This window comes from Pseudophryne corroboree, chromosome 7 (assembly GCF_028390025.1).
Source record: "Pseudophryne corroboree isolate aPseCor3 chromosome 7, aPseCor3.hap2, whole genome shotgun sequence".
NCBI lineage: Eukaryota > Metazoa > Chordata > Amphibia > Anura > Myobatrachidae > Pseudophryne > Pseudophryne corroboree.
Genome location: NC_086450.1, coordinates 435,449,899 through 435,475,209, shown reverse-complemented (window position 1 = coordinate 435,475,209; position 25,311 = coordinate 435,449,899). Strand labels below are relative to the sequence as shown.

The 25,311-nt window shown below is 48.7% G+C and overlaps 1 protein-coding gene across 1 annotated transcript in view; it reads right to left on the bottom strand.

The window, feature by feature from the left end:
- Window positions 1-24,542, bottom strand: part of CACNA1H (calcium voltage-gated channel subunit alpha1 H) — a 638,058-nt gene extending 613,516 nt beyond the window's left edge. The window contains exon 1 of the mRNA XM_063934881.1: window positions 24,437-24,542. The gene's annotated coding sequence lies outside the window, so the exon portion shown is untranslated. The remainder of the gene's footprint in view (window positions 1-24,436) is intronic.
- Window positions 24,543-25,311: the final 769 nt, after the last annotated feature.

Sequence of the window (25,311 nt, the reverse complement as noted above, 5' to 3'; positions counted from 1 at the left end):
CCACAACCACTGGCAAATCACAGAACAGGGTATGTCGCTCCCGCCTCTTGGCACTTCGGCAGCCCCTCATCTGTCCTCCACCTTTTAAGAAGCTTCCTCTGTGGGTTAGCCGCTCAGAGAATATTTCTCTCTGTAAACCACAGGATTTGTATATCCAAATATTGCAATTAATATTGTGGCTATAGAGCTGGTATCATGTATATCCCCCCATCCTCCCCTCTCTAGGCTCCACGGGAACCCCTCAGGAGAATAACTACTGAGCAGAAGCAGAACCGACACAACGCCTAACATTGTGTAACGCAGAAAGGTTTCTCTAAATGATCATTTAATTAGGCACAGAGACGAATTGTCAGGAGAAATCCCATCACGACATCAAATTTATGTAGTTTTTCAAGCTGAATTGTATTACTATAGCAGAGACGAGCAAACAAGGAGGAGGGGGGTGCACATTAGTACGGAATGGGTTCAGCAAAATACATTAAGGCCTGATGACCCGTGGAATATGCAGACTACAGGGGGGGTTGAGAGGGCTAGAGTCAGGCTGCGGGAGCGGCCTGTGGTTAAGCTGCAGAAAGGGGATGTTAGGGTTAGGCTGCGGGGAGGGAGGGTGAGGGTTAGGGTTAAATTAAGGGGGGAGGGTTAGGGTTAGGCAGTGGTGAGGGAGGGTTAGGGTTAGGCTGCGGGAATGTAGGGTTAGGGCTAGGCTGCAGGACCGGATGGTTAGGGTTAGGCAGCAGGGAGGGAGAGTTAGGGTTAGGCTGCGGGAAAGTAGGGTTAGGGTTAGGCTGCAGGACCGGATGGTTAGGGTTAGGCAGGTCCTGTCTTGGTGTGAAAGGGTCAGTCCGGGTTGTGTGTCCCGGCTCCTCGACCCTGGTCACGACCAGATTTACTCCCGGGACTGACCAGGATACAATGCGGTCTGAAAGATGCGGCCTTGGTTAAGCAAAAAGGATCTGATTGGCGAATCAGGAGCGCTGAGCGATGGCATTGAGCCTATAACATAACTTTTAATTACCTGTCAATCAGGCAGAGGCGTTCACAGATGTGAGATGCCATCGCATCTCACAATGTGCGCACGTTCACACTTCAAAAGGCCCCAGTATGCGAACGCAATCGTACCTGGGTTCCATGCTGAATCTGGCCCTGGGTAATGTGAACTGGGGGGCACTGTGGCATAATGTGAACTGGGGGGCACTGTGGCATAATGTGAACTGGGGGGCACTACAGAATGTTCAACACATTTGTGGTGCTTGGATATTATTTATTATAATCATCTTATAAGTATATTATACTTTTTAATAACATCAACAGTATATAATTTTGACAACTTAATTCGTAGGGGGCCCCCACAAGTTATTTGCCCTGTGCCCCCACAAACCTTAATCTAGCCTGTAGTACTTAAAAGGGGACATACAGATGTGTCCCCCTACGTCTTGTTCTGTGCGCTACAAGTCGAGTTACACATAACGCATGAGTGCCGTGTGACTTGGTAGCGCCGAGCCTCTTTTTTTTTTTTTCTGTGAAAAAGCTGCTTGTGCGTCCTCTTACATTACTTTGCGTCTAAGACGCATTTTTACGGAACCCCCCCCCCCACCCCAAAAGACACTCAGCGCTACCGAGTTCTGCCACGGCATGGTGTGACGTCAAGGACTGTTTAGCGTGACTGCAGCAAGGATGTACGAGGACACATCTGTACAGTAGCAGTGGGTGGAGAACTGATCTGGTTCTTCAGCAGTGCGGTACAGACTTCTAGAAGTGGGGAACGGCAAGGACAGTGATAAAAAAGCAACTGTATACAAAGTAAAAGAAACCTTGGGGTAAATTTACTAAGGTGGGAGATTTTTAGAACTGGTGATGTTTCTCATAGCAACCAATCAGATTATATCTATTATCTGCTAGAAGCAGCTAGATAAATGGTAAGCAGAATCTGATTGGTTGCCATGGGCAACATCACCAGTTCTAAAAATCTCCCACCTTAGTAAATTTACCCCCTTGGGGTAAATTTACTAAGGTGGGAGATTTTTAGAACTGGTGATGTTGCCCATAGCAACCAATCAGATTATATCTATTATCTGCTAGAAGCAGCTAGATAAATGGTAAGCAGAATCTGATTGATTGCCATGGGCAACATCACCAGTTCTAAAAATCTTCCACCTTAGTAAATTTACCCCCTTGTGCAAAACAAGTTATTGCAGCTAAGGGCTGTCATATTAATTATTAATCATTTGTAAATATTTATATGGGTTTTTTAATAAACAAAAACAAGACACAGCAAAAACAAATAATAAGATTTGTCTTCATGAGGTTGCACACCATTGTAAATGGTAATGGGCCTAATTCAGATCTGATCGCAGCAGCAAATTTCACAGCTAATGGGCAAAACCATGTGCACTGCAGGGGGGGGGGGCAGATATAACATGTGCAGAGAGAGTTAGATGTGGGTGGGTTATATTGTTTCTGTGCAGGGTAAATACTGGCTGCTTCATTCTTACACTGCAATTTAGATTTCAGTTTGAATACACACCCCACCCAAATCTAACTCTCTCTGCACATGTTACATCTCACCCTCCCCCCCCCCTGGCAGTGCACATGGCTTTGCCCATTAGCTAACAAGGGCCCTCATTCCGAGTCGTTCGCTCGGTAAAAATCTTCGCATCGCAGCGATTTTCCGCTTAATGCGCATGCGCAATGTTCGCACTGCGACTGCGCCAAGTAAATTTGCTATGCACTTAGTAATTTGACTCACGGCTTTTTCATCGTTCTGGCGATCGTAATGTGATTGACAGGAAATGGGTGTTACTGGGCGGAAACAGGCCGTTTTATGGGCGTGTGGGAAAAAACGCTACCGTTTCCGGAAAAAACGCAGGAGTGGCCGGAGAAACGGAGGAGTGTCTGGGCGAACGCTGGGTGTGTTTGTGACGTCAAACCAGGAACGACAAGCAGTGAACTGATCGCAGATGCCGAGTAAGTCTGGAGCTACTCAGAAACTGCTACGAGGTGTGTAATCGCAATATTGCGATTACTTCGTTCGCAATTTTAAGATGCTAAGATTCACTCCCAGTAGGCGGCGGCTTAGCGTGAGCAACTCTGCTAAAATCGCCTTGCGAGCGAACAACTCGGAATGACCTCCAAATTTGCTGCTACGATCAGATCTGAATTGGGCCCAAGATTTGCAGCCTACGTGCAGGATAATTATTAATTGTGTTGCACTTTGGTCAATATTGAAAAATAGGGATATTTCTTAAAGTGCAAATCTTCACAATGTGAGACTACCCCAGGCCATTAGTGACAGTCAGTAACTACAGCATGCTATGAGAGTGTTTTACCTGCCCTTAGGCGGGATGCACTAAAGTAATAATGCGGTAAAAGCCCTGTTTTACCAATAGAAGTATATAGGCTTCTTTCCGCACTGTGCTGTGAGAGCGATCCAATCGGATCCCTCCCAGTATCCCCCGGGGGTGCCGTGGCACTCTGCAGATGCACAGACGGATCCCCGTGACCGATACCCGGAAGTCCAGTGACCAGCGCTCTTCGCAAAAGACAGCTCTTATCAGAGGAGCAGTACTCATCACATTTGTTAGTACATACAGTATGCGGTTAGTACCATTGTGATGCCGATGCGATGTGTGGCAGAATGTATTCCACCTCCCGCTCCTTGTCACCACGATAGCCTGATTCAGAGTTGCATATGATTCCAAATGCGGACAAATCTCGCTGGTTTTTAGCCAATCAGACGTAGCTTGCAGTTCACATACACAGCTGACAGCAATTTAGAGCGATTCAGAGTCATGCGCATCCCAATCGTATTACTGGATGGCAGCAGGGAGCGAATGCATAGAATAAGTGTCCTATGGGCGACAGAATTGTGGGTTACACAGAGGGGAACATATCCTTTAGATTGTAAGCTCTCACGAGCAGGGCCCTCAACCCTCATGTGCTTATCCTTTTCTTACTTACACCATCCTTAACGGCACCTAATCCTGCGGTTTTCTGCCACCCTGATACTTATGTCAGTGCCGTCTGCTGATGTAGCTATGTTTCTATACCCTGTATTTGTCCTATATTGTCTTCAACTGTAAGTCGCTGTTTAGGGGGTATTATCAAAGCAGGGAGAATAATAAAGCAATAACCAATCAGTTCCTAAAGGGGGGTACTCACGGAGCGATATTCTAAGCAATCTGACTAGATTGCTTAGAATATAAGCCTGATCGCTCCGTGTGTACCCCTTACAGCGATAGCGATGCGCAGCCCCGCACATCGCTATCGCTGCTGCTAGATTGGCCTGCTAGGTGAAGTGAGCGGCCCCCCCGTCTCCCCCCACACGCTCAGCACAGATCGCGCTGTGCTGAGCGGCGGGAGAGATGTGTGCTGAGCGGTTCGCTCAGCACACATCTCTCCCCGCATCGGCCCGTCTATATGGACCTTTACAGTCATTTTTCAAACGCAGCCGGTAACATGACAGCTAGCCAGGTGCTCCTGTCACCGTGAAGGAGCCGGCACTGCAGCAGGAGCTCTCCCTGGGGGCAGCCTGCTCCTCCCGGACGCCCAGCAAGATGAAAACGAGAGGCGGGATGGCTAGCCACGCCCCGACCCACGAGACCACACCCATCATGTGAAGCCACACACCCGTCCCACAAAGACATGCCTCCTTTTCTACCCACCGCACCGGGTGTCAAGGGGCTTAGTGACGCCTCGGGGATTGGGTGGATGTAATAAGTCATGTGTTTATAAAAGGGCAGATTTTCCGGTGATTTTGATGCTGGAATTAAGACCAGGGGGTAAATTTACTAAGACGGGAGTTCTATTTAAGATGGGATGTTGCCCATAGCAACCAATCAGATTCTACTTCTCATTTATCTAGCACCTCCTAGAAGATATAACCTGGAATCTGATAGGTTGCTATGGGCAACATCCCATCTTAAATAGAACTCCCATCTTAGTAAATTTACCCCCAGGTTGGTTTTGCTGCTTTAAATCTCATGCAGGGGTAGTTAAGCAGAGGAGGTGGCCCGTGCGCATTCTCTGAGTCTGCCTCCTCATCTCTCGCCGGAGCATGTCCCCAGTAGACTCTGGCACTGTGCAAGAGTGTACTGTGTGTATGTCAAGAAATTGGCACCTGCACCATGGGGTTCATTCGGACCCAATCGCACGCTGCAGTTTATCGCAGCAGTGCGATCGGGTCAGTACTGCGCATGCGCCAGCGCCGCAGTGCACCGGCGCATGCCAGACGGTCGAAGGCCGTCGTTGCCTAGCGATCGCCTCTGCCTGCCTGAGGCACATGAAAAGGGGCGTGGTCACAGCTCACAGGGGCCTTCCCCGACTCACAGGGGCCTGTCTTCGTGGCACGCCCCTGTCTCTCTGTGTCGAGTGGCCGAGCAGAGCACCAGGAAGTGGAGCTTCTCGGCCAGCCCCGGTCTCTCTGTCTGGCCGCACAGGCCCATTGACAGAAGTGCCAGATGGGCATCACTGAGAACACTTTATTCTCAAACCCATTGGGAAAGAAAAACACATTTACATAAATGTTCGCCTTTGGACACTGCACCCGATAAAGGACAGATACTGTGCGACTGTGGCAGCGCGTGCATTGTTGCATTTAAATCAATTGTCTCTGTGCCGTATCAGCCGTCTCGTGATGCACTCCTCCCTGTCCATAGATCCGTCTGAAGGGAGAGACCTAACGTATAACTCATTGCTGGCCTCTGAATTACACAAAGAGGATCACAGAAATGACACGAGCTTTCCCTGTGCCAACCACCCCGGCCTGCCACACTGGGCACATCCACCCAGGCTCCGGCTTTGCAATCTCTGTGTAATTACAGTCTGAACTCTTTCTAACTAAACAACAATTAAAAACTAGGAATACGCTTAGAGACTGTACACAGTCATTACCGTCTACTGCAGAATAACACAGGGCAGATTGTTAACTGTGTCGGCTCCGCTGGGCCCAGGCCGCACAGGAACTCGGCTTACAGAGGAGCAGCGCTGGCAGTGAAAGCGTTAGTCTCACAGCTGCACGCTGAGCGGGCACGCTGCATGATGCTGCGCTGTGCTTATAATCAATGTATATATATTGTACAATCACATCATCTTAGGAGAGTGCATTAGGCTACAAACGACATGCGTTTGCTTTAGAAATGAGCCTTTCCCTGTGATTTCCTTCCCAGTCTCATGTGGCTAACCTCCATTATCCGCAGATATGTTTATTATACGTCTTTTTCTGACTGGATAAATTAAACAGTTAATATTTGCCGAATGAAGGAAAACATAATTCTACAGGAGTAAAACCAGGGCAGCGTAAGAGCTACAAACTCACGTTTCTACAGTACCGAGGAACAAAGTAGCAATTACTGTCTAAAAACAAACTTTTACCATTTAAATTAGATTTGCTGCCAGAAAGGAAATAAAACAAACTGTACCAATCCAGGTTATATAAAAGTAGATCGTGCTTTGAGCTGAACACAATGCATACAGTTAGGTCCATAGATATTTGGACACTGACACAATTTTTGTCATTTTAGCTGTTCTTCAAACATATTTAAGTTACAGTCAGGGTCGGACTGGCCCACAGGGGTACCAGGGAAACCACCGGTAGGCCCCACTGCTTGAGGGCCCACTCCTTCCTCTAGGGATCAGGTTCCAGACTGTGCATTTGTATTGTACATGGTAGATATGTTGCATTACACGGCACTAGACTATTGTGTATTTCAAGCCTCTGTGGAGGCTGGCCACACCCCCTTTGTAGGCTGGCCACACCCTTAAGTATGGGCCCCTATCACTGCATTCCCCTGGTGGGCCTTTCATGCCCCAGTCCGACACTGGTTACAGTTATGTAATGGCTTTAAAGTGCAGACTCTCAGATTTAGGTCCTAATTCAGACCTGATTGCAGTGCTGCAAATTTGCAGATGTCTGCAATGAGAGAGTCGCCGCCCAGGGAGAGTGAAAACCCGCCCCGTGCCAGTGTGCGAACGCATGTGTACTCCATGCAAAAATTCCACCAGACAGCTGCAAATCCGTTCGCAACTCACTCACCAACTAATGATTTTTCCAGTTTGTGCAGCCTGCGCATAGCCGAAAACTTACTGCTACAGTGCGATACAAACAGGCTGATGGGTGCCGGAGCTGACGTCACACAGACGCCCTGAAAAAACTTGGGAATGGCTGCATTCTACCTGACACGCCATTAAAACGGACAGTTACCACCCACAAATGTGCGCTTCCTGTCAATCACCTTGCGAACGCCTTGCAAGCGAATTTTCGCACCATCCCGGCGACGTGCCTGCGCTTTGCGGTGCATACGCATGCGCAGTCATTCGATAATCGGTCGCTGTGCGAATTTGCACCATAGCGATCAGGTCTGAATCGGGCCTTTCATTTGAGGAAGGGTTGAGGAATTACAGCTGTTTAATATGTAGCCCCCTCTTTTTCAAGGGACCAAATGTAGTTGAGCAATTGACTCAAAAGCTGTTTTGTGGACAGGTCTGGGCTATTCCTTTATTATTTCTTTATCAATCAAAAGGCAAAAGGCCTGGAGTTGATTCCAAGTGTGGCATTTCCATTTGGAAGCTGTGGCTGTGGGCCTACAACATGTGGTCAAAGGAGCTCTCAATACAGGTGAAACCATCAGAGAGATGGTGGGAACCTTAGGAGTGGCTGGATCAACAGTTTGGTGCACTCTGAGAAAAATAACAAACTGGGGAGCTCGGCAACGCAAACAGACGTGGACATCCACAGAAGACAACAGTGGTGGATGATCTCAGGATCTTTTCCATTGTAAAGATAAAACAGGTCACAATATCCAGCCAAGTGAAGAACAGTCTCCAAGAGGGTATCCGTTCACATGGTCGACCATGTTATGGTCGACAGTCATTAGGTCGACCACTATTGGTCGACATTGACATGGCCGACATGGACACATGGTCGACACATGAAAATGGTCGACACATGAAAGGTCGACACATGAAAAGGTCGACATGAGTTTTTTAACTGTTTTTTCTTTTGGGCAGCTTTTCCATACTTTACGGTCCACGTGGACTACGATTGGAACGGTAATCTGTGCCAAGCGAAGCGGTAGCGGAGCGAAGGCACCATGCCCGAAGCATGGCGAGCGAAGCGAGCCATGCGAGGTGACGCGGTGCACTAATTGGGGTTCCCAGTCACTTTACGCCAAAAAAAGTTTAAAAAATCATGTCGACCTTTTCATGTATCGACCATTTTCACGTGTCGACCATGTGTCCACGTCGACCATGTCAATGTCGACCAATAGTGGTCGACCTAATGACTGTCGACCATAACTTGGTCGACCATTCATACCGGAACCCAGGTAGGGATATTATTATACAAGTCTACTATGAAGAGAAGACTTCACAAAAGCAAATAGAGAGGGTTCACCACAAGCTGCAAACCAGTCATAAGCCCGAAATATAAAAAGGATAAATTAGACTTTGACAATAAACATATAAAAAGCCAGCCCAGTTCTGGAACAGTATGCTTTGTGCAACCTGTACCTGTACCAGAATTATGGGAAGAAAAAAGTATGGTGAAGGCTTGGAATGGCTCATGATCCACATCTTCTGCAAAAGAAGTGGAATATTCTGCAATGGCCGAGTCAATCACCTGACCTCAGCCCAATCAAGCATACAGTTCACTTGCTGGAGACATTACTAATGGCAGGACGGCCCACGAACAGACAAACTGAAAACAACTGCAGTAAATATGAGGCATGGAAAGCACAGCAAAGGAGGAGACCCAGCATTTGGTGATGTGCAGGGGTTCCAGACTTCATGAAGTCACTGCCTGCAAAGGATTCTCGACAAAGTATGAAACATGAATATTTTATTTATGATTATGTTAATTTGTCCAAGTACACTGGAGACCCTAAAAAATAGGGACCATACTATACCTTTAAACTGGGCTAGAAGTATCGCTTGATAAGCGAATTGCCCAGGAGGCAGGATCCCGTCTCTGCGGGCGCAGGTCTGGGAGGCATCACTTGTACAAACAGCGTGATCCCCCTGGGCAGAGTGGAGAGAGCGCGGTGTCACTGGTATTTAGAGTAAGGGAAATGGCATCACAGGGCAGGATTTCATCAGTATTTAGTCTGCGCACATTCCCCACATGTCAGCTCTGCCTTCTGGTAAACGTTACTGAACTTATAAGGAGCAAACATGCCACACGGCACTACGGAGCACCCGCTGAATATCTAGAAAGTTCTAAATGTTAACGTGATCTCTTATGTTCCCAAATTTTATAGCAAAGACAACTGTATTGCTCTGTCTCCCTCTTTACATACATACCACATACATACATACGTACCACATACATACATACATACATACATACATACATACTGTACATATCCAAGTCTCCTTTAAATATAATTCTTCCAAACCAAATAAAATACATGTACAAGGGGCATTTTAAGAGAGGAGGGGTCCCGTGTGCAGGCCCCCCCTCTCCAGCAGTGACCAGACTCTGGCTTTTATAGAGTCTACTCTGCATGCACCATTTTAATTTTGCCCTGGGCACCAAAACCCCTAGTTACTCCCCTGGGATGAGTGAGGGGGGGGGGGGGGGGGCGGCAGCGGGATCTAGGGTTAGGCTGCGAGAGGAGAGGGTTAGGGTTAGGCTGCAGAGAGGGAGGGTTAGACTGTGGGAAGGGAGGGTTAGGGTTAGGCTACGGGAAGGGTGGGTTAGGGTTAGGCTGCGGGAGGGGTGGGTTCGGGTTAGGCTGCGGGATTGGAGGGTTAGACTGTGTAAAGGGAGGGTTAGGCTACAGGAAGGGTGGGTTAGGGTTAGGTTGCGGGTAGGGAGGGTTAGACTGTGGAAAGGAATAGTTCGAGTTAGGCTGCAAGAAGGGAGGGTTAGGATGAAGGGAGGGAGTGTTAGACTGTGGGAAGGAAGGGTTAGGTTACGGGAAGAGTGAGTTAGGGTAAGGCTGCGGGAAGGGTGGGTTAGGGTTAGGCTGCGGGAAGGGAGGGTTAGACTGTGGAAAGGGAGGGTTAGGGTTAGGCTACGGGAAGGGTGGGTTAGGGTTAGGCTGCGGGAAGGGAGGGTTAGACTGTGGAAAGGAATGGTTAGGGTTAGGCTGCAAGAAGGGAGGGTTAGGGTTAGGATGAAGGGAGGGTTAGACTGAGGGAAGGGAGGGTAGGTTATGGGTTGAGAGGGTTAGGGTTAGGCTGCGGGAAGGGACGGTTAGGTTACAGGAAGGGAGGGTTAGCCTAACCCTAACCCTCCCTTCCCGTAGCCTAACCCTAACCCTCCGTTAGACTGTGGGAAGGGAGGGTTAGGGTTAGGCTATGGGAAGGGAGGGTTAGGATGAAGGGATTGAGGGTTAGACTGTGGAAAGGAATGGTTAGGGTTAGGTTATGGGAAGAGAGGGTTAGGATGAAGGGAGGGAGGGTTAGACTGTGGGAAGGGAGGGTTAGGTTACAGGAAGGAAGGGTTAGGATGAAGGGAGGGAGGGTTAGACTGTGGGAAGGGAGGGTTAGGTTACGGGAAGGGAGGGATAGGGTTAGGATGAAGGGAGGGAGGGTTAGACTGTGGGGAGGGAGAGCTAGGTTACGGGAAGGGAGGGATAGGGTTAGGATGAAGGGAGGGAGGGTTAAGTTTTGTTGCTCATCCTGGCTGCTGGAATCCCATACACAACCCCTTGGAATGCCGACACCAGCATCTCGAAGAGGGATACAAGCCCAGCGATGGAATCCTGACCGTCGGGATCCCTAACGAACGCGTGCCGAGACGCAGGAAAGGTAAGCCGCCGGAGGTGGGATGGTGGGTTAGGTTTAGGCTGCAGGGGGAGGGTTAGGCTGCGGGGGGTGGGGTTAGGGTTAGGCTGCAGGGAGGGGGGTTAAGTTTAGGCACCCCTGGGGAGGGTTAGGGTTAGGCTGCTGTAGGGGGAGAGTTAGCTTTTGGGTCTGCTGCAAGGGAAGGGGGCCATTAAGGGAAGGTAAGTACGCTGACCTTCCTCCTGTCGGGATTCTCAAGATCAGGATGCCGCTGTCGGTATTCTGACCGCTGGCATCCCGACCACCAGCATTTCAAACCCAGCCCATCCCCATTTAGGCAGTCTCGATTTGAGGGGACAGTCCCAATTTCACGGCTGTTGGCCATTGTGCCCCAATAAAGTGCGTTGCGACTCTTGCGAGTACCTGTACATGCGCCCATCGAAAGGTATTTTTAGGGAATGAAATGAAGATTGGGGTCAAAGTTATGTGGTCGCTCCCAATTGTTATGTTGGATGAAAGCCAGAACAGAAACGAGGACTAGTGCTAGCTGTGAAAATAGCTAATAAATTAAAAGAAAAAAAAAAGAGATGAAAAAATAAGAATTTACTTACCGATAATTCTATTTCTCGGAGTCCGTAGTGGATGCTGGGGTTCCTGAAAGGACCATGGGGAATAGCGGCTCCGCAGGAGACAGGGCACAAAAGTAAAGCTTTCCGATCAGGTGGTGTGCACTGGCTCCTCCCCCTATGACCCTCCTCCAAGCCAGTTAGGTACTGTGCCCGGACGAGCGTACACAATAAGGGAGGAATTTTGAATCCCGGGTAAGACTCATACCAGCCACACCAATCACACCGTACAACTTGTGATCTAAACCCAGTTAACAGTATGATAACAGCGGAGCCTCTGAAAAGATGGCTCACAACAATAATAACCCGATTTTTGTAACTATGTACAAGTATTGCAGATAATCCGCACTTGGGATGGGCGCCCAGCATCCACTACGGACTCCGAGAAATAGAATTATCGGTAAGTAAATTCTTATTTTCTCTATCGTCCTAGTGGATGCTGGGGTTCCTGAAAGGACCATGGGGATTATACCAAAGCTCCCAAACGGGCGGGAGAGTGCGGATGACTCTGCAGCACCGAATGAGAGAACTCCAGGTCCTCCTTAGCCAGGGTATCAAATTTGTAGAATTTAGCAAACGTGTTTGCCCCTGACCAAGTAGCTGCTCGGCAAAGTTGTAAAGCCGAGACCCCTCGGGCAGCCGCCCAAGATGAGCCCACCTTCCTTGTGGAATGGGCATTTACATATTTTGGCTGTGGCAGGCCTGCCACAGAATGTGCAAGCTGAATTGTATTACACATCCAACTAGCAATAGTCTGCTTAGAAGCAAGAGCACCCAGTTTGTTGGGTGCATACAGGATAACAGCAAGTCAGTTTTCCTGACTCCTGCCGTCCTGGAACATATTTCCAGGGCCCTGACAACATCTAGCAACTTGGAGTCCTCCAAGTCCCTAGTAGGTGCAAGGCACCACAATAAGCTGGTTCAGGTGAAACACTGACACCACCTTAGGGAGAGAACTGTGGACGAGTCCGCAGCTCTGCCCTGTCCGAATGGACAAACAGATATGGGCTTTTTTTGAGAAAAAACCACCAATTTGACACTCGCCTGGTCCAGGCCAGGGCCAAGAGCATGGTCACTTTTCATGTGAGATGCTTCAAATCCACAGATTTGACTGGTTTTAAACCAATGTGATTTGAGGAATCCCAGAACTACGTTGAGATCCCACAGTGCCACTGGAGGCACAAAAGGGGGTTGTATATGCAATACTCCCTTGACAAACTTCTGGACTTCAGGAACTGAAACCAATTCTTTCTGGAAGAAAATCGACAGGGCCGAAATTTGAACCTTAATGGACCCCAATTTGAGGCCCATAGACACTCCTGTTTGCAGGAAATGCAGGAAACGACCGAGTTGAAATTTCTTTGTGGGGCCTTCCTGGCCTCACACCACGCAACATATTTTCGCCACATGTGGTGATAATGTTGTGCGGTCACCTCCTTTCTGGCTTTGACCAGGGTAGGAATGACCTCTTCCGGAATGCCTTTTTCCCTTAGGATCCGGCTTTCCACCGCCATGCCGACAAACGCAGCTGCGGTAAGTCTTGGAACAGACATGGTACTTGCTGAAGCAAGTCCCTTCTTAGCGGCAGAGGCCATAAGACCTCTGTAAGCATCTCTTGAAGTTCCGGGTACCAAGTCCTTCTTGGCCAATCCGGAGCCATGAGTATAGTTCTTACTCCTCTACGTCTTATAATTCTCAGCACCTTAGGTATGAGAAGCAGAGGAGGGAACACATACACCGACTGGTACACCCACGGTGTTACCAGAACGTCCACAGCTATTGCCTGAGGGTCTCTTGACCTGGCGCAATACCTGTCCCGTTTTTTGTTCAGACGGGACGCCATCATGTCCACCTTTGGTATTTCCCAACGGTTTACAATCATGTGGAAAAAACTTCCCGATGAAGTTTCCACTCTCCCGGGTGGAGGTCGTGCCTGCTGAGGAAGTCTGCTTCCCAGTTTCCATTCCCGGGATGAAACACTGCTGACAGTGCTATCACATGATTTTCCGCCCAGCGAAAAGACCTTGCAGTTTTTGCCATTGCCCTCCTGCTTCTTGTGTCGCCCTGTCTGTTTACGTGGGCGACTGCCGTGATGTTTTTCCCACTGGATCAATACCGGCTGACCTTGAAGCAGAGGTCTTGCTAAGCTTAGAGCATTATAAATTTACCCTTAGCTCCAGTATATTTATGTGGAGAAAAGTCTCCAGACTTGATCACACTCCCTGGAAATTTTTTTCCTTGTGTGACTGCTCCCCAGCCTCTCGGGCTGGGCTCCGTGGTCACCAGCATCCAATCCTGAATGCCGAATCTGCGGCCCTCTAGAAGATGAGCACTCTATAACCACCACAGGAGAGACACCCTTGTCCTTGGATATAGGGTTATCCGCTGATGCATCTGAAGATGCGATCCGGGCCATTTGTCCAGCAGATCCCACTGAAAAGTTCTTGCGTGAAATCTGCCGAATGGAATTGCTTCGTAGGAAGCCACCATTTTTACCAGGACCCTTGTGCAATGATGCACTGTTTTTAGGAGGTTCCTGACTAGCTCGGATAACTCCCTGGCTTTCTCTTCCGGGAGAAACACCTTTTTCTGGACTGTGTCCAGAATCATCCCTAGGCACAGCAGACGTGTCGTCGGATCAGCTGCGATTTTGGAATATTTAGAATCCACCCGTGCTGTTGTAGCAGTATCCGAGATAGTGCTACTCCGACCTCCAACTGTTCCCTGGACTATGCCCTTATCAGGAGATCATCCAAGTAAGGGATACTTAAGACGCCTTTTCTTCGAAGAAGAATCATCATTTCGGCCATTACCTTGGTAAAGACCCGGGGTGCCGTGGACAATCCAAACGGCAGCGTCTGAAACTGATAGTGACAGTTCTGCACCACGAACCTGAGGTACCCTTAGTGAGAAGGGCAAATTTGGGACATAGAGGTAAGCATCCCCGATGTCCCGGGACACTATATAGTCCTCTTCTTCCTGGTTCGTTATCACTGCTCTGAGTGACTCCATCTTGATTTGAACCTTTGTAAGTGTTCAAAAATTTTTTAGAATAAGTCTCACCTAGCCTTCTGGCTTCAGTACCACAATATAGTGTGGAATAATACCCCTTTTCTTGTAGTGGGAGGGGTAATTTAGTTATCACCTGCTGGGAATACAGCTTGTGAATTTTTTCCCATACTGCCTCCTTGTCGGAGGGAGACCTTGGTAAAGCAGACTTCAGGAGCCTGCGAAGGGGAAACGTCTCGACCTTCCAATCTGTACCCCTGGGATACTACTTGTAGGATCCAGGGGTCCTGTACGGTCTCAGCGCCATGCTGAGAACTTGTCAGAAGCGGTGGAACGCTTCTGTTCCTGGGAATGGGCTGCCTGCTGCAGTCTTCTTCCCTTTCCTCTATCTCTGGGCAGATATGATCTTATAGGGACGAGAGGACTGAGGCTGAAAAGACGGTGTCTTTTTCTGCAGAGATGTGACTTAGGGTAAAAAACAGTGGATTTTCCAGCAGTTGCCGTGGCCACCAGGTCCGATGGACCGACCCCAAATAACTCCTCTTCCTTTATACGGCAATACACCTTTGTGCCGTTTGGAATCTGCATCACCTGACCACTGTCGTGTCCATAACATCTTTTGGCAGTTATGGACATCGCATTTACTCATGATGCCAGAGTGCAAATATCCCTCTGTGCATCTCGCATATATAGAAATGCATCCTTTAAATGCTCTATAGTCAATAAAATACTGTCCCTGTCAAGGGTATCAATATTTTTAGTCAGGGAATCCGACCAAGCCACCCCAGCTCTGCACATCCAGGCTGAGGCGATCGCTGGTCGCAGTATAACACCAGTATGTGTGTATATACTTTTAGGATATTTTTCCAGCCTACTGTCAGCTGGTCCTTGAGGACGGCCCTATCTATAGACGGTACCGCCACTTGTTTTGATAAGCGTGTGAGCGCCTTATCCACCTTAAGGGGTGTTTCCCAACGCGCCCTAACTTCTGGCGGGAAAGGGTATACCGCCCATAATTTTCTATCGGGGGGAACCCACGCATCATCACACACTTTATTTAATTTATCTGATTCAGGAAAAACTATGGTAGTTTTTTCACATCCCACATAATACCCTCTTTTGTGGTACTTGTAGTATCAGAAATATGTAACACCTCCTTCATTGCCTTTAACGTGTGGCCCTAATAAGGAATACGTTTGTTTATTCACCGTCGACACTGGATTCAGTGTCCCTGTCTGTGTCTGTGTCGACCGACTAAAGTAAACGGGCGTTTTAAAACCCCTGACGGTGTTTTTGAGACGTCTGGACCGGTACTAATTGTTTGTCGGCCGTCTCATGTCGTCAACCGACCTTGCAGCGTGTTGACATTATCACGTAATTTCCTAAATAAGCCATCCATTCCGGTGTCGACTCCCTAGAGAGTGACATCACCATTACAGGCAATTGCTCCGCCTCCTCACCAACATCGTCCTCCTACATGTCGACACACACGTACCGACACACAGCACACACACAGGGAATGCTCTGATAGAGGACAGGACCCACTAGCCCTTTGGAGAGACAGAGGGAGAGTTTGCCAGCACACACCAAAAACGCTATAATTATATAGGGACAACCTTATATAAGTGTTTTCCCTTATAGCATCTTAATATATAAGCATATCGCCAAATTAGTGCCCCCCCTCTCTGTTTTAACCCTGTTTCTGTAGTGCAGTGCAGGGGAGAGCCTGGGAGCCTTCCCTCCAGCCTTTCTGTGAGGGAAAATGGCGCTGTGTGCTGAGTAGATAGGCCCCGCCCCTTTTTCGGCGGCCTCGTCTCCCGCTCTTAACGGATTCTGGCAGGGGTTAAATATCTCCATATAGCCTCCGGAGGCTATATGTGAGGTATTTTTAGCCAAAATAGGTATTCATTTGCCTCCCAGGGCGCCCCCCTCCCAGCGCCCTGCACCCTCAGTGACTGCCGTGTGAAGTGTGCTGAGAGGAAAATGGCGCACAGCTGCAGTGCTGTGCGCTACCTTTAGAAGACTGAGGAGTCTTCTGCCGCCGATTCTGGACCTCTTCTTACTTCAGCATCTGCAAGGGGGCCGGCGGCAAGGCTCCGGTGACCATCCAGGCTGTACCTGTGATCGTCCCTCTGGAGCTGATGTCCAGTAGCCAAGAAGCCAATCCATCCTGCACGCAGGTGAGTTCACTTCTTCTCCCCTCTGTCCCTCGTTGCAGTGATCCTGTTGCCAGCAGGACTCACTGTAAAGTAAAAAACCTAAGCTAAACTTTCTCTAAGTAGCTCTTTAGGAGAGCCACCTAGAATTGCACCCTTCTCGGCCGGGCACAAAAATCTAACTGGCTTGGAGGAGGGTCATAGGGGGAGGAGCCAGTGCACACCACCTGATCGGAAAGCTTTACTTTTGTGCCCTGTCTCCTGCGGAGCCGCTATTCCCCATGGTCCTTTCAGGAACCCCAGCATCCACTAGGACGATAGAGAAAGTTCAATCAGGTAGCAGTAACTAAGTTACAATGGGAATAATATATGTGTGTGTGTATATATATATATATATATATATATACTGTATTTGCACAATACTTTTTTTTATTAGTTACATCTGTATAAAACAAAAACGCCATAGCCGCCAAAACTGTGCCCTGGGAGGCCTGGTCTGTGACGGTATGTGAGGCCTGGTCTGTGACGGTATGTGAGGCCTGGTCTGTGACGGTATGTGAGGTCTGGTCTGTGACGGTATGTGAGGCCTGGTCTGTGACGGCATGTGAGGCGGCTGGAGACAGCATGCCATATACAATAACACATTGCAGAGCTCTTCTTCATGATTTAAACAAGTGTGCTTCAGTCTTCGACTGTGAGATGCTCTGGTGAAGCATCTTATAATTTTCCATAGCTCTAGCTCATAGCTCATCAGGGGCTTTTCCACTTCAGTGTCTCAACGATGGGTGTTTCATATTGCACTGGGGCTTACAGCCCTATACATGACTGGGGTTCCCTCTGTAATAATGTGCAGTCAATGTTGCTGTCTCATACAGTGTACTGCCACTACAGGTTGAGTATCCCTTATCCAAAATGCTTGGGACCAGAGGTATTTTGGATATGGGATTTTTCCGTATTTTGGAATAATTGCATACCATAATGAGATATCATGGTGATGGGACCTAAATCTAAGCACAGAATGCATTTATGTTACATATACACCTTATACACACAGCCTGAAGGTCATTTTAGACAATATTTTTTATAACTTTGTGCATTAAACAAAGTGTGTCTATATTCACACAATTCATTTATGTTTCATATACACCTTATATACACAGCCTGAAGGTCATTTAATACAATATTTTTAATAACTTCTTGTAATAAACAAAGTTTGTGTACATTGAGCCATCAAAAACAAAAGTTTCACTATCTCACTCTCACTCAAAAAAGTCCGTATTTCGGAATATTCCGTATTTCGGATATTTGGATATGGGATACTCAACCTGTATTATGTCTGTTGGCATTAACATGAAAAAATAAAAACATAATGTGTGTTCAAACTGACATCTAAATTGCAGTGTAGAAATGAAGCAGCCAGTATTTACCCTGCACAGAAACAATATAACCCACCCAAATCTAAATCACTCTGCACATGTTACATCTGCCCCACCTGCAGTGCAACATAGTTTTGCTCAATTGCTAACTTTTTGGGTTTGCTAACAAACCTGATTAACATCCACTGATACATAGAATGGTACTGTAGTTGCTCAATCGATTTATTGGCCTATCACAGGTGTATGTAAGGGAGGGGCAAATCTAGACAAGGAAGAAGAAAAAAATCCCCATCACATACTGTAGCAATAGAACAGCAAAAGAGACTTAAGGTGGGTACACACTGGCTGATATATCGTGGGTCCGTCGGCCAGGGTGTACGGGCGATATGTCTGTGAACTCCATCATTCACAGACATATCGCATCGGCCTCGCAGCACAGCCGACGGCCAATATATCTACCAATATATTGGCGCATCGCTGTGTGTACGGGCAGTCGGCCGACCGCCCGTACACATGCTGCGGCAGCCGGTGGTGATTGACAGCTGAACTGGGCGGGCGTATGCTCAACACACTGCCCGATCCGTCCATAGATCTATCTGCCGATCAATTGATTGGCAGATATATCTATTAGTGTGTACCCACTTTTACATCCTACATGATAATAGTAATGCAGCATACCTCCCAACTTCTGAACTGCTGAAATCTGGATCTGTGGCACCGGAGGTGCAGCCGTAAAGGGACGGGGCTTCAAAGGAAGGGGTGGGGCCTCACCAGAAGGGGTGTGGCCTTATCGCACGACGCACAACCCCTGTTTTCGTCATTTTGGGGGCGTGGCCAGCGCTCCCTGAGCAGCTGGGCAGCCCCCGCCTCACTCTCCAGCACTGTTTAGATGCTGTGTGCATGCGCATGGCATCTAAGTCAGTGATCACCGGCTGCTTTGCAGAGCAGAGCAGCGGTGATCACAGGATCTCTCAACTCCACCCCCCGGGACACAGCAACCCGCGGGTGAGACAGCAGGACAATGTCCGAATAGCGGGACTGTCCTGCTGGAATCGGGACAGTTGGGAAGTGTGATGCAGATATCTAAGTTACAGTACATACAGTTGCAAACATATGGTAAGCCACCATAGTACCACCTGAGCAAGGCGTCTCTGCTCTGGTGGTACTATGCTACATGATAAAAGCACCAATTTAGGTCATACATTTCTTTATTTCTATTTAGCTACCATTTATTTAAAAGTATAAATGCCCTTTTAAGTTATTTATTTTTTGTAATAACATTGGAACCCAGACTTGCAGGCCCACACAGATCCCTGCACATGCTCAGTAGATTAGGGATGGCTTGGGCTGTCAGAGCTACCCTCTGCGAGGGTACACGTTTGTACTGAGGGTGGTCACATAACATGAAATATACAAGATTTGGTCCAAAAAAACATGTGCAGACCAATTATGTAACGAACACTGTCATGTCAACCTTTTGAGTCTGTCGACCTTAATCACTGTTGACCGTAAGCACTGTCGACCTTTGTACCTGTCGACCTAATGCATGTCAGCCATTTGGTTTCACCCTAATGACTGTCGACCATAAGACTGTGTATCGCTGACCCACACCTATATTTACGGGCAGTACGGATGGTGTATTGGTTAGCATTACTGCTTCACAGCACTGAGGTCATGGGATCGGTTCCCACCATGGCCCTAACTGTGTGGAGTTTGTATATTCTCCCCATACTTGCGTGGGTTTCCTCCCACACTCCAAAAATATACTGGTAGATTAATTGGCTCCCAACAAAAATTAACCTTAGTGTGAATGTGTGTGCGTGTCCATGTGATAGGGAATATAGAGTGTAAGCTCCACTGGGGCAGGGACTAATGGGAATGGCCAAATATTCTCTGTAAAGCGCTGCGGAATATGTGTGCGCTATATAAATAACTGGTAAAAAAAATAATAATACATTTATTTATGTTTCACCTTGACTAAAGACCCATACACACGCCCATACACACTTGCTGATAAAATGAGCGACGCCGCTCATTTCCCCCCTTCCTGAGCGACATCCCTCCTTTTATCGGCAAGTGTGTATGCCGTCAGCGACGGTCAGTGGGCAGCCCCGCTGTCGGCAGTGCATGAATGCTCGATCTGGACTGTCGTCCAGGAGCTGCATGCACGGCCGGCGGCTGCATGATGTCACTGAGCAAAATAAACGGTTATATCGCTCATATCGCCGACTGCCCGAGGGGGAAACACTAGATGACATCACTCATAGAGCACGTCGCCTAGTGTGTATGGACCTTTAAGGTTTTTTTTTTAATCATTATTACTGACAGAATGCAAGTTACAGATGGAGCCACGCTCATCCAGCTATATCTGCTGCACCTAGGTGCACCAAGGTTTATTAGCATAAGCCTTTCATCTATTGTTCTCAGCTGCAATACAATACAGAGAAAACAATACATCAGGGGATTAAGGGGGTCATTCCGAGTTGTTCGCTCGCTAGCTGCTTTTAGCAGCTTTGCACACGCTAAGCCGCCGCCTACTGGGAGTGAATCTTAGCTTATCAAAATTGCGAACGAAAGATTAGCAGAATTGCGAATAGACACTTCTTAGCAGTTTCTGAGTAGCTCCAGACTTACTCGGCATCTGCGATCAGTTCAGTCAGTGTCGTTCCTGGTTTGACGTCACAAACACACCCAGCGTTTCCCAGAAACTGTAGCGTTTTTTCGCACACACCCATAAAACGGCCTGTTTCCGCCCAGAAACACCCACTTCCTGTCAATCACATTACGATCACCAGAACGAAGAAAAAACCTTGTAATACTGTGAGTAAAATACCAAACTGCATAGCAAATTTACTTGGCGCAGTCGCACTGCGGACATTGCGCATGCGCATTAGCGACTAATCGCTCCGTTGCGAGAAAAAAATAACGAGCGAACAACTCGGAATGACCCCCTAAGTCATTACAGCAGGGGATTAAGTCTGACTGCCCTGGCTCAGATAATCCTATTCAGGGCCGTTTCTAGCCAATTTGGCTCCCAGTGCGAGATTTAAAAATGCGCGGCCCCCCCCCCCATTCACATAAAAAAGTGCCCCCCCATAGACAAGGGTGTGTGGCCTAGTTAAAATGGGCGTGGCTTTGTTAAGATGGGCGTGTCCTCGTCTGATCTCATCATCACAGCCACCACAGGATTAAAAAAAAAAGTCCTCATTTCACACATTACGGCAGGCAAGTGTCCCCATTTTACACATTACGCAGGCAAGTGTCCCCATTTTACACATTACGCAGGCAAGTGTCCCCATTTTACACAGTACGGCAGGCACGTTCCCCCGTTTCACACATTACGGCAGGCAAGTGTCCCCATTTTACACATTATGCAGGCAAGTGTCCCCATTTTACACAGTACGGCAGGCACGTTCCCCCATTTCACACATTACGGCAGGCAAGTGTCCCCATTTTACACATTACGCAGGCAAATGTCCCCATTTTACACAGTACGCAGGCAAGTGTCCCCATTTTACACATTACGCAGGCAAGACTCCTCATTTTACACAGTACGGCAGGCACGTTCCCCCATTTCACACATTACGGCAGGCAAGTGTCCCCATTTTACACATTACGCAGGCAAGTGCCCCCATTTTACACATTACGCAGGCAAGTGTCCCCATTTTACACAGTACGGCAGGCACGTTCCCCCATTTTACACATTGCGGCAGGCCCGTGTCCCCATTTTACACATTGCGGCAGGCACGTGTCCCCATTTTACACATTGCGGCAGGCCCGTGTCTCCATTTTACACATTGCGGAAGGCCCGTGTCCCCATTTCACACATTGCGGCAGGCACGTGTCCCCATTTTACACATTGCGGCAGGCAGGTGTTCCCATTTCACACATTGAGGCAGGCAAGTGTCCCCATTTTACACAGTACGCAGGCAAGTGTCCCCATTTTACACATTACGCAGGCAAGACTCCTCATTTTACACAGTACGGCAGGCACGTTCCCCCATTTCACACATTACGGCAGGCAAGTGTCCCCATTTTACACATTACGCAGGCAAGTGTCCCCATTTTACACAGTACGGCAAGCACGTGTCCCCATTTTACACATTGCGGCAGGCAGGTGTTCCCATTTCACATATTGCGGCAGGCACGTGTCCCCATTTTACACAGTACGGCAGGCACGTTCCCCCATTTCACACATTACGGCAGGCAAGTGTCCCCATTTTACACATTACGCAGGCAAGTGTCCCCATTTTACACATTACGCAGGCAAGTGTCCCCATTTTACACAGTACGGCAGGCACGTTCCCCCATTTCACACATTACGGCAGGCAAGTGTCCCCATTTTACACATTACGCAGGCAAGTGTCCCCATTTTACACATTATGGCAGGCACGTTCCCCCATTTCACACATTACGGCAGGCAAGTGTCCCCATTTTACACATTACGCAGGCAAGTGTCCCCATTTTACACAGTACGGCAGGCACGTTCCCCCATTTCACACATTACGGCAGGCAAGTGTCCCCATTTTACACATTACGCAGGCAAGTGTCCCCATTTTACACAGTACGGCAGGCACGTTCCCCCATTTCACACATTACGGCAGGCAAGTGTCCCCATTTTACACATTACGCAGGCAAGTGTCCCCATTTTACACAGTACGGCAGGCACGTTCCCCCATTTCACACATTACCGCAGGCAAGTGTCCCCATTTTACACATTACGCAGGCAAGTGTCCCCATTTTACACAGTACGGCAGGCACGTTCCCCCATTTCACACATTACGGCAGGCAAGTGTCCCCATTTTACACATTACGCAGGCAAGTGTCCCCATTTTACATAGTACGGCAGGCACGTTCCCCCATTTCACACATTACGGCAGGCAAGTGTCCCCATTTTACACATTACGCAGGCAAGTGTCCCCATTTTACACAGTACGGCAGGCACGTGTCCCCATTTTACACATTGCGGCAGGCAGGTGTTCCCATTTCACACATTGCGGCAGGCAAGTGTCCCCATTTTACACATTACGCAGGCAAGTGTCCCCATTTTACACAGTACGGCAGGCACGTGTCCCCATTTTACACATTACGCAGGCAAGTGTCCCCATTTTACACAGTACGGCAGGCAAGTGCCCCCATTTTACACATTACGCAGGCAAGTGTCCCCATTTTACACAGTACGGCAGGCACGTTCCCCCATTTTACACATTGCGGCAGGCCCGTGTCCCCATTTTACACATTGCGGCAGGCACGTGTCCCCATTTTACACATTGCGGCAGGCCCGTGTCCCCATTTTACACATTGCGGAAGGCCCGTGTCCCCATTTCACACATTGCGGCAGGCACGTGTCCCCATTTTACACATTGCGGCAGGCAGGTGTTCCCATTTCACACATTGCGGCAGGCAAGTGTCCCCATTTTACACAGTACGCAGGCAAGTGTCCCCATTTTACACATTATGCAGGCAAGACTCCTCATTTTACACAGTACGGCAGGCACGTTCCCCCATTTCACACATTACGGCAGGCAAGTGTCCCCATTTTACACATTACGCAGGCAAGTGTCCCCATTTTACACAGTACGGCAGGCACGTGTCCCCATTTTACACATTGCGGCAGGCAGGTGTTCCCATTTCACACATTGCGGCAGGCACGTGTCCCCATTTTACACAGTACGGCAGGCACGTTCCCCCATTTCACACATTACGGCAGGCAAGTGTCCCCATTTTACACATTACGCAGGCAAGTGTCCCCATTTTACACATTACGCAGGCAAGTGTCCCCATTTTACACAGTACGGCAGGCACGTTCCCCCATTTCACACATTACGGCAGGCAAGTGTCCCCATTTTACACATTACGCAGGCAAGTGTCCCCATTTTACACAGTACGGCAGGCACGTTCCCCCATTTCACACATTACGGCAGGCAAGTGTCCCCATTTTACACATTACGCAGGCAAGTGTCCCCATTTTACACAGTACGGCAGGCACGTTCCCCCATTTCACACATTACGGCAGGCAAGTGTCCCCATTTTACACATTACGCAGGCAAGTGTCCCCATTTTACACAGTACGGCAGGCACGTTCCCCCATTTCACACATTACGGCAGGCAAGTGTCCCCATTTTACACATTACGCAGGCAAGTGTCCCCATTTTACACAGTACGGCAGGCACGTTCCCCCATTTCACACATTACGGCAGGCAAGTGTCCCCATTTTACACATTACGCAGGCAAGTGTCCCCATTTTACACATTACGCAGGCAAGTGTCCCCATTTTACACAGTACGGCAGGCACGTGTCCCCATTTTACACATTGCGGCAGGCAGGTGTTCCCATTTTACACATTGCGGCAGGCAGGTGTTCCCATTTCACACATTACGCAGGCAAGTGTCCCCATTTTACACAGTACGGCAGGCACGTGCCCCCATTTTACACATTGCGGCAGGAAAGTGTCCCCATTCTATGCAGTACGGCAGGCAAGTGTCAAGTGGGGGGGGGGGGAGGAAGGGGAAGGAAGGGAGAGGGAGAGAGATGATCAACGTACATGTCAAGAAGATCTTCCCGCTGCTCGCACCGGCCGCCGGCGCCTCCTCTTAACAGCTTGGCTGAGTTGGCTTCCCCTCCTCCCTTTTCCCGAGTACTCCTGCTCGGGGGGCGGAGTTTCGCGGATTGACGCGGTTGCGTCGTGACGTCACGACGCAACCGCGTCATACCGCGAAACTCCGCCCCCCAAGCAGTACTCGGGAAAAGGGCGGAGGGGGGAATCTGGGATCCGTAAAGTGCCGCGGCGGGCGCCCCGTGCGGTTGCACGGCTCACCCGCAGCAAGAAACGGCACTGATCCTATTAAAGGGATAGATGAGCATGGCTCCATCTGTACAATAAATCCCTGCTTGTAATGAAGCCATATTTTCACTTAACTTGTCTAATTGGGTTCTAAAAAGAAAGCAGATTAGTTTTGCACAATACATCATTATCTATGGATTCTTTATCCATTGGCGGAGGTGCTAGGATGGAGTTAACTGGCACTGGCAGTGCCCTCACCACCCCATGTTTATAGTATGTGCCTCACTGTGCCACCCTTGTCTAACCTTCGGCTGTCTCCTGTGCCGGGTGGCTTTGCCAAGTTGGTTGCCTCTCCTCTTGATCTGTACATATGTCTGACCCGAGTACAAGAAATTAAAAAGTGCTGAAAATTCATGAGAACCTGTTAGTGGGAATTACACCTGCTCCCTGTGAGCATGCGAGGGGGTAGTTTTGAGGGGGGAGGAGTGACCTCGCTAACAGCTCATTACATGAATAATTCCGGATTCTCTTTACAGAAGGCTGACGAGATGCGTACTGCTGTTTACTGAACAATGTGCTGTCTTCTTACCAAGGACGACTTCTGACACAAGTATTTGCACAGCGAGAGAGGGAGA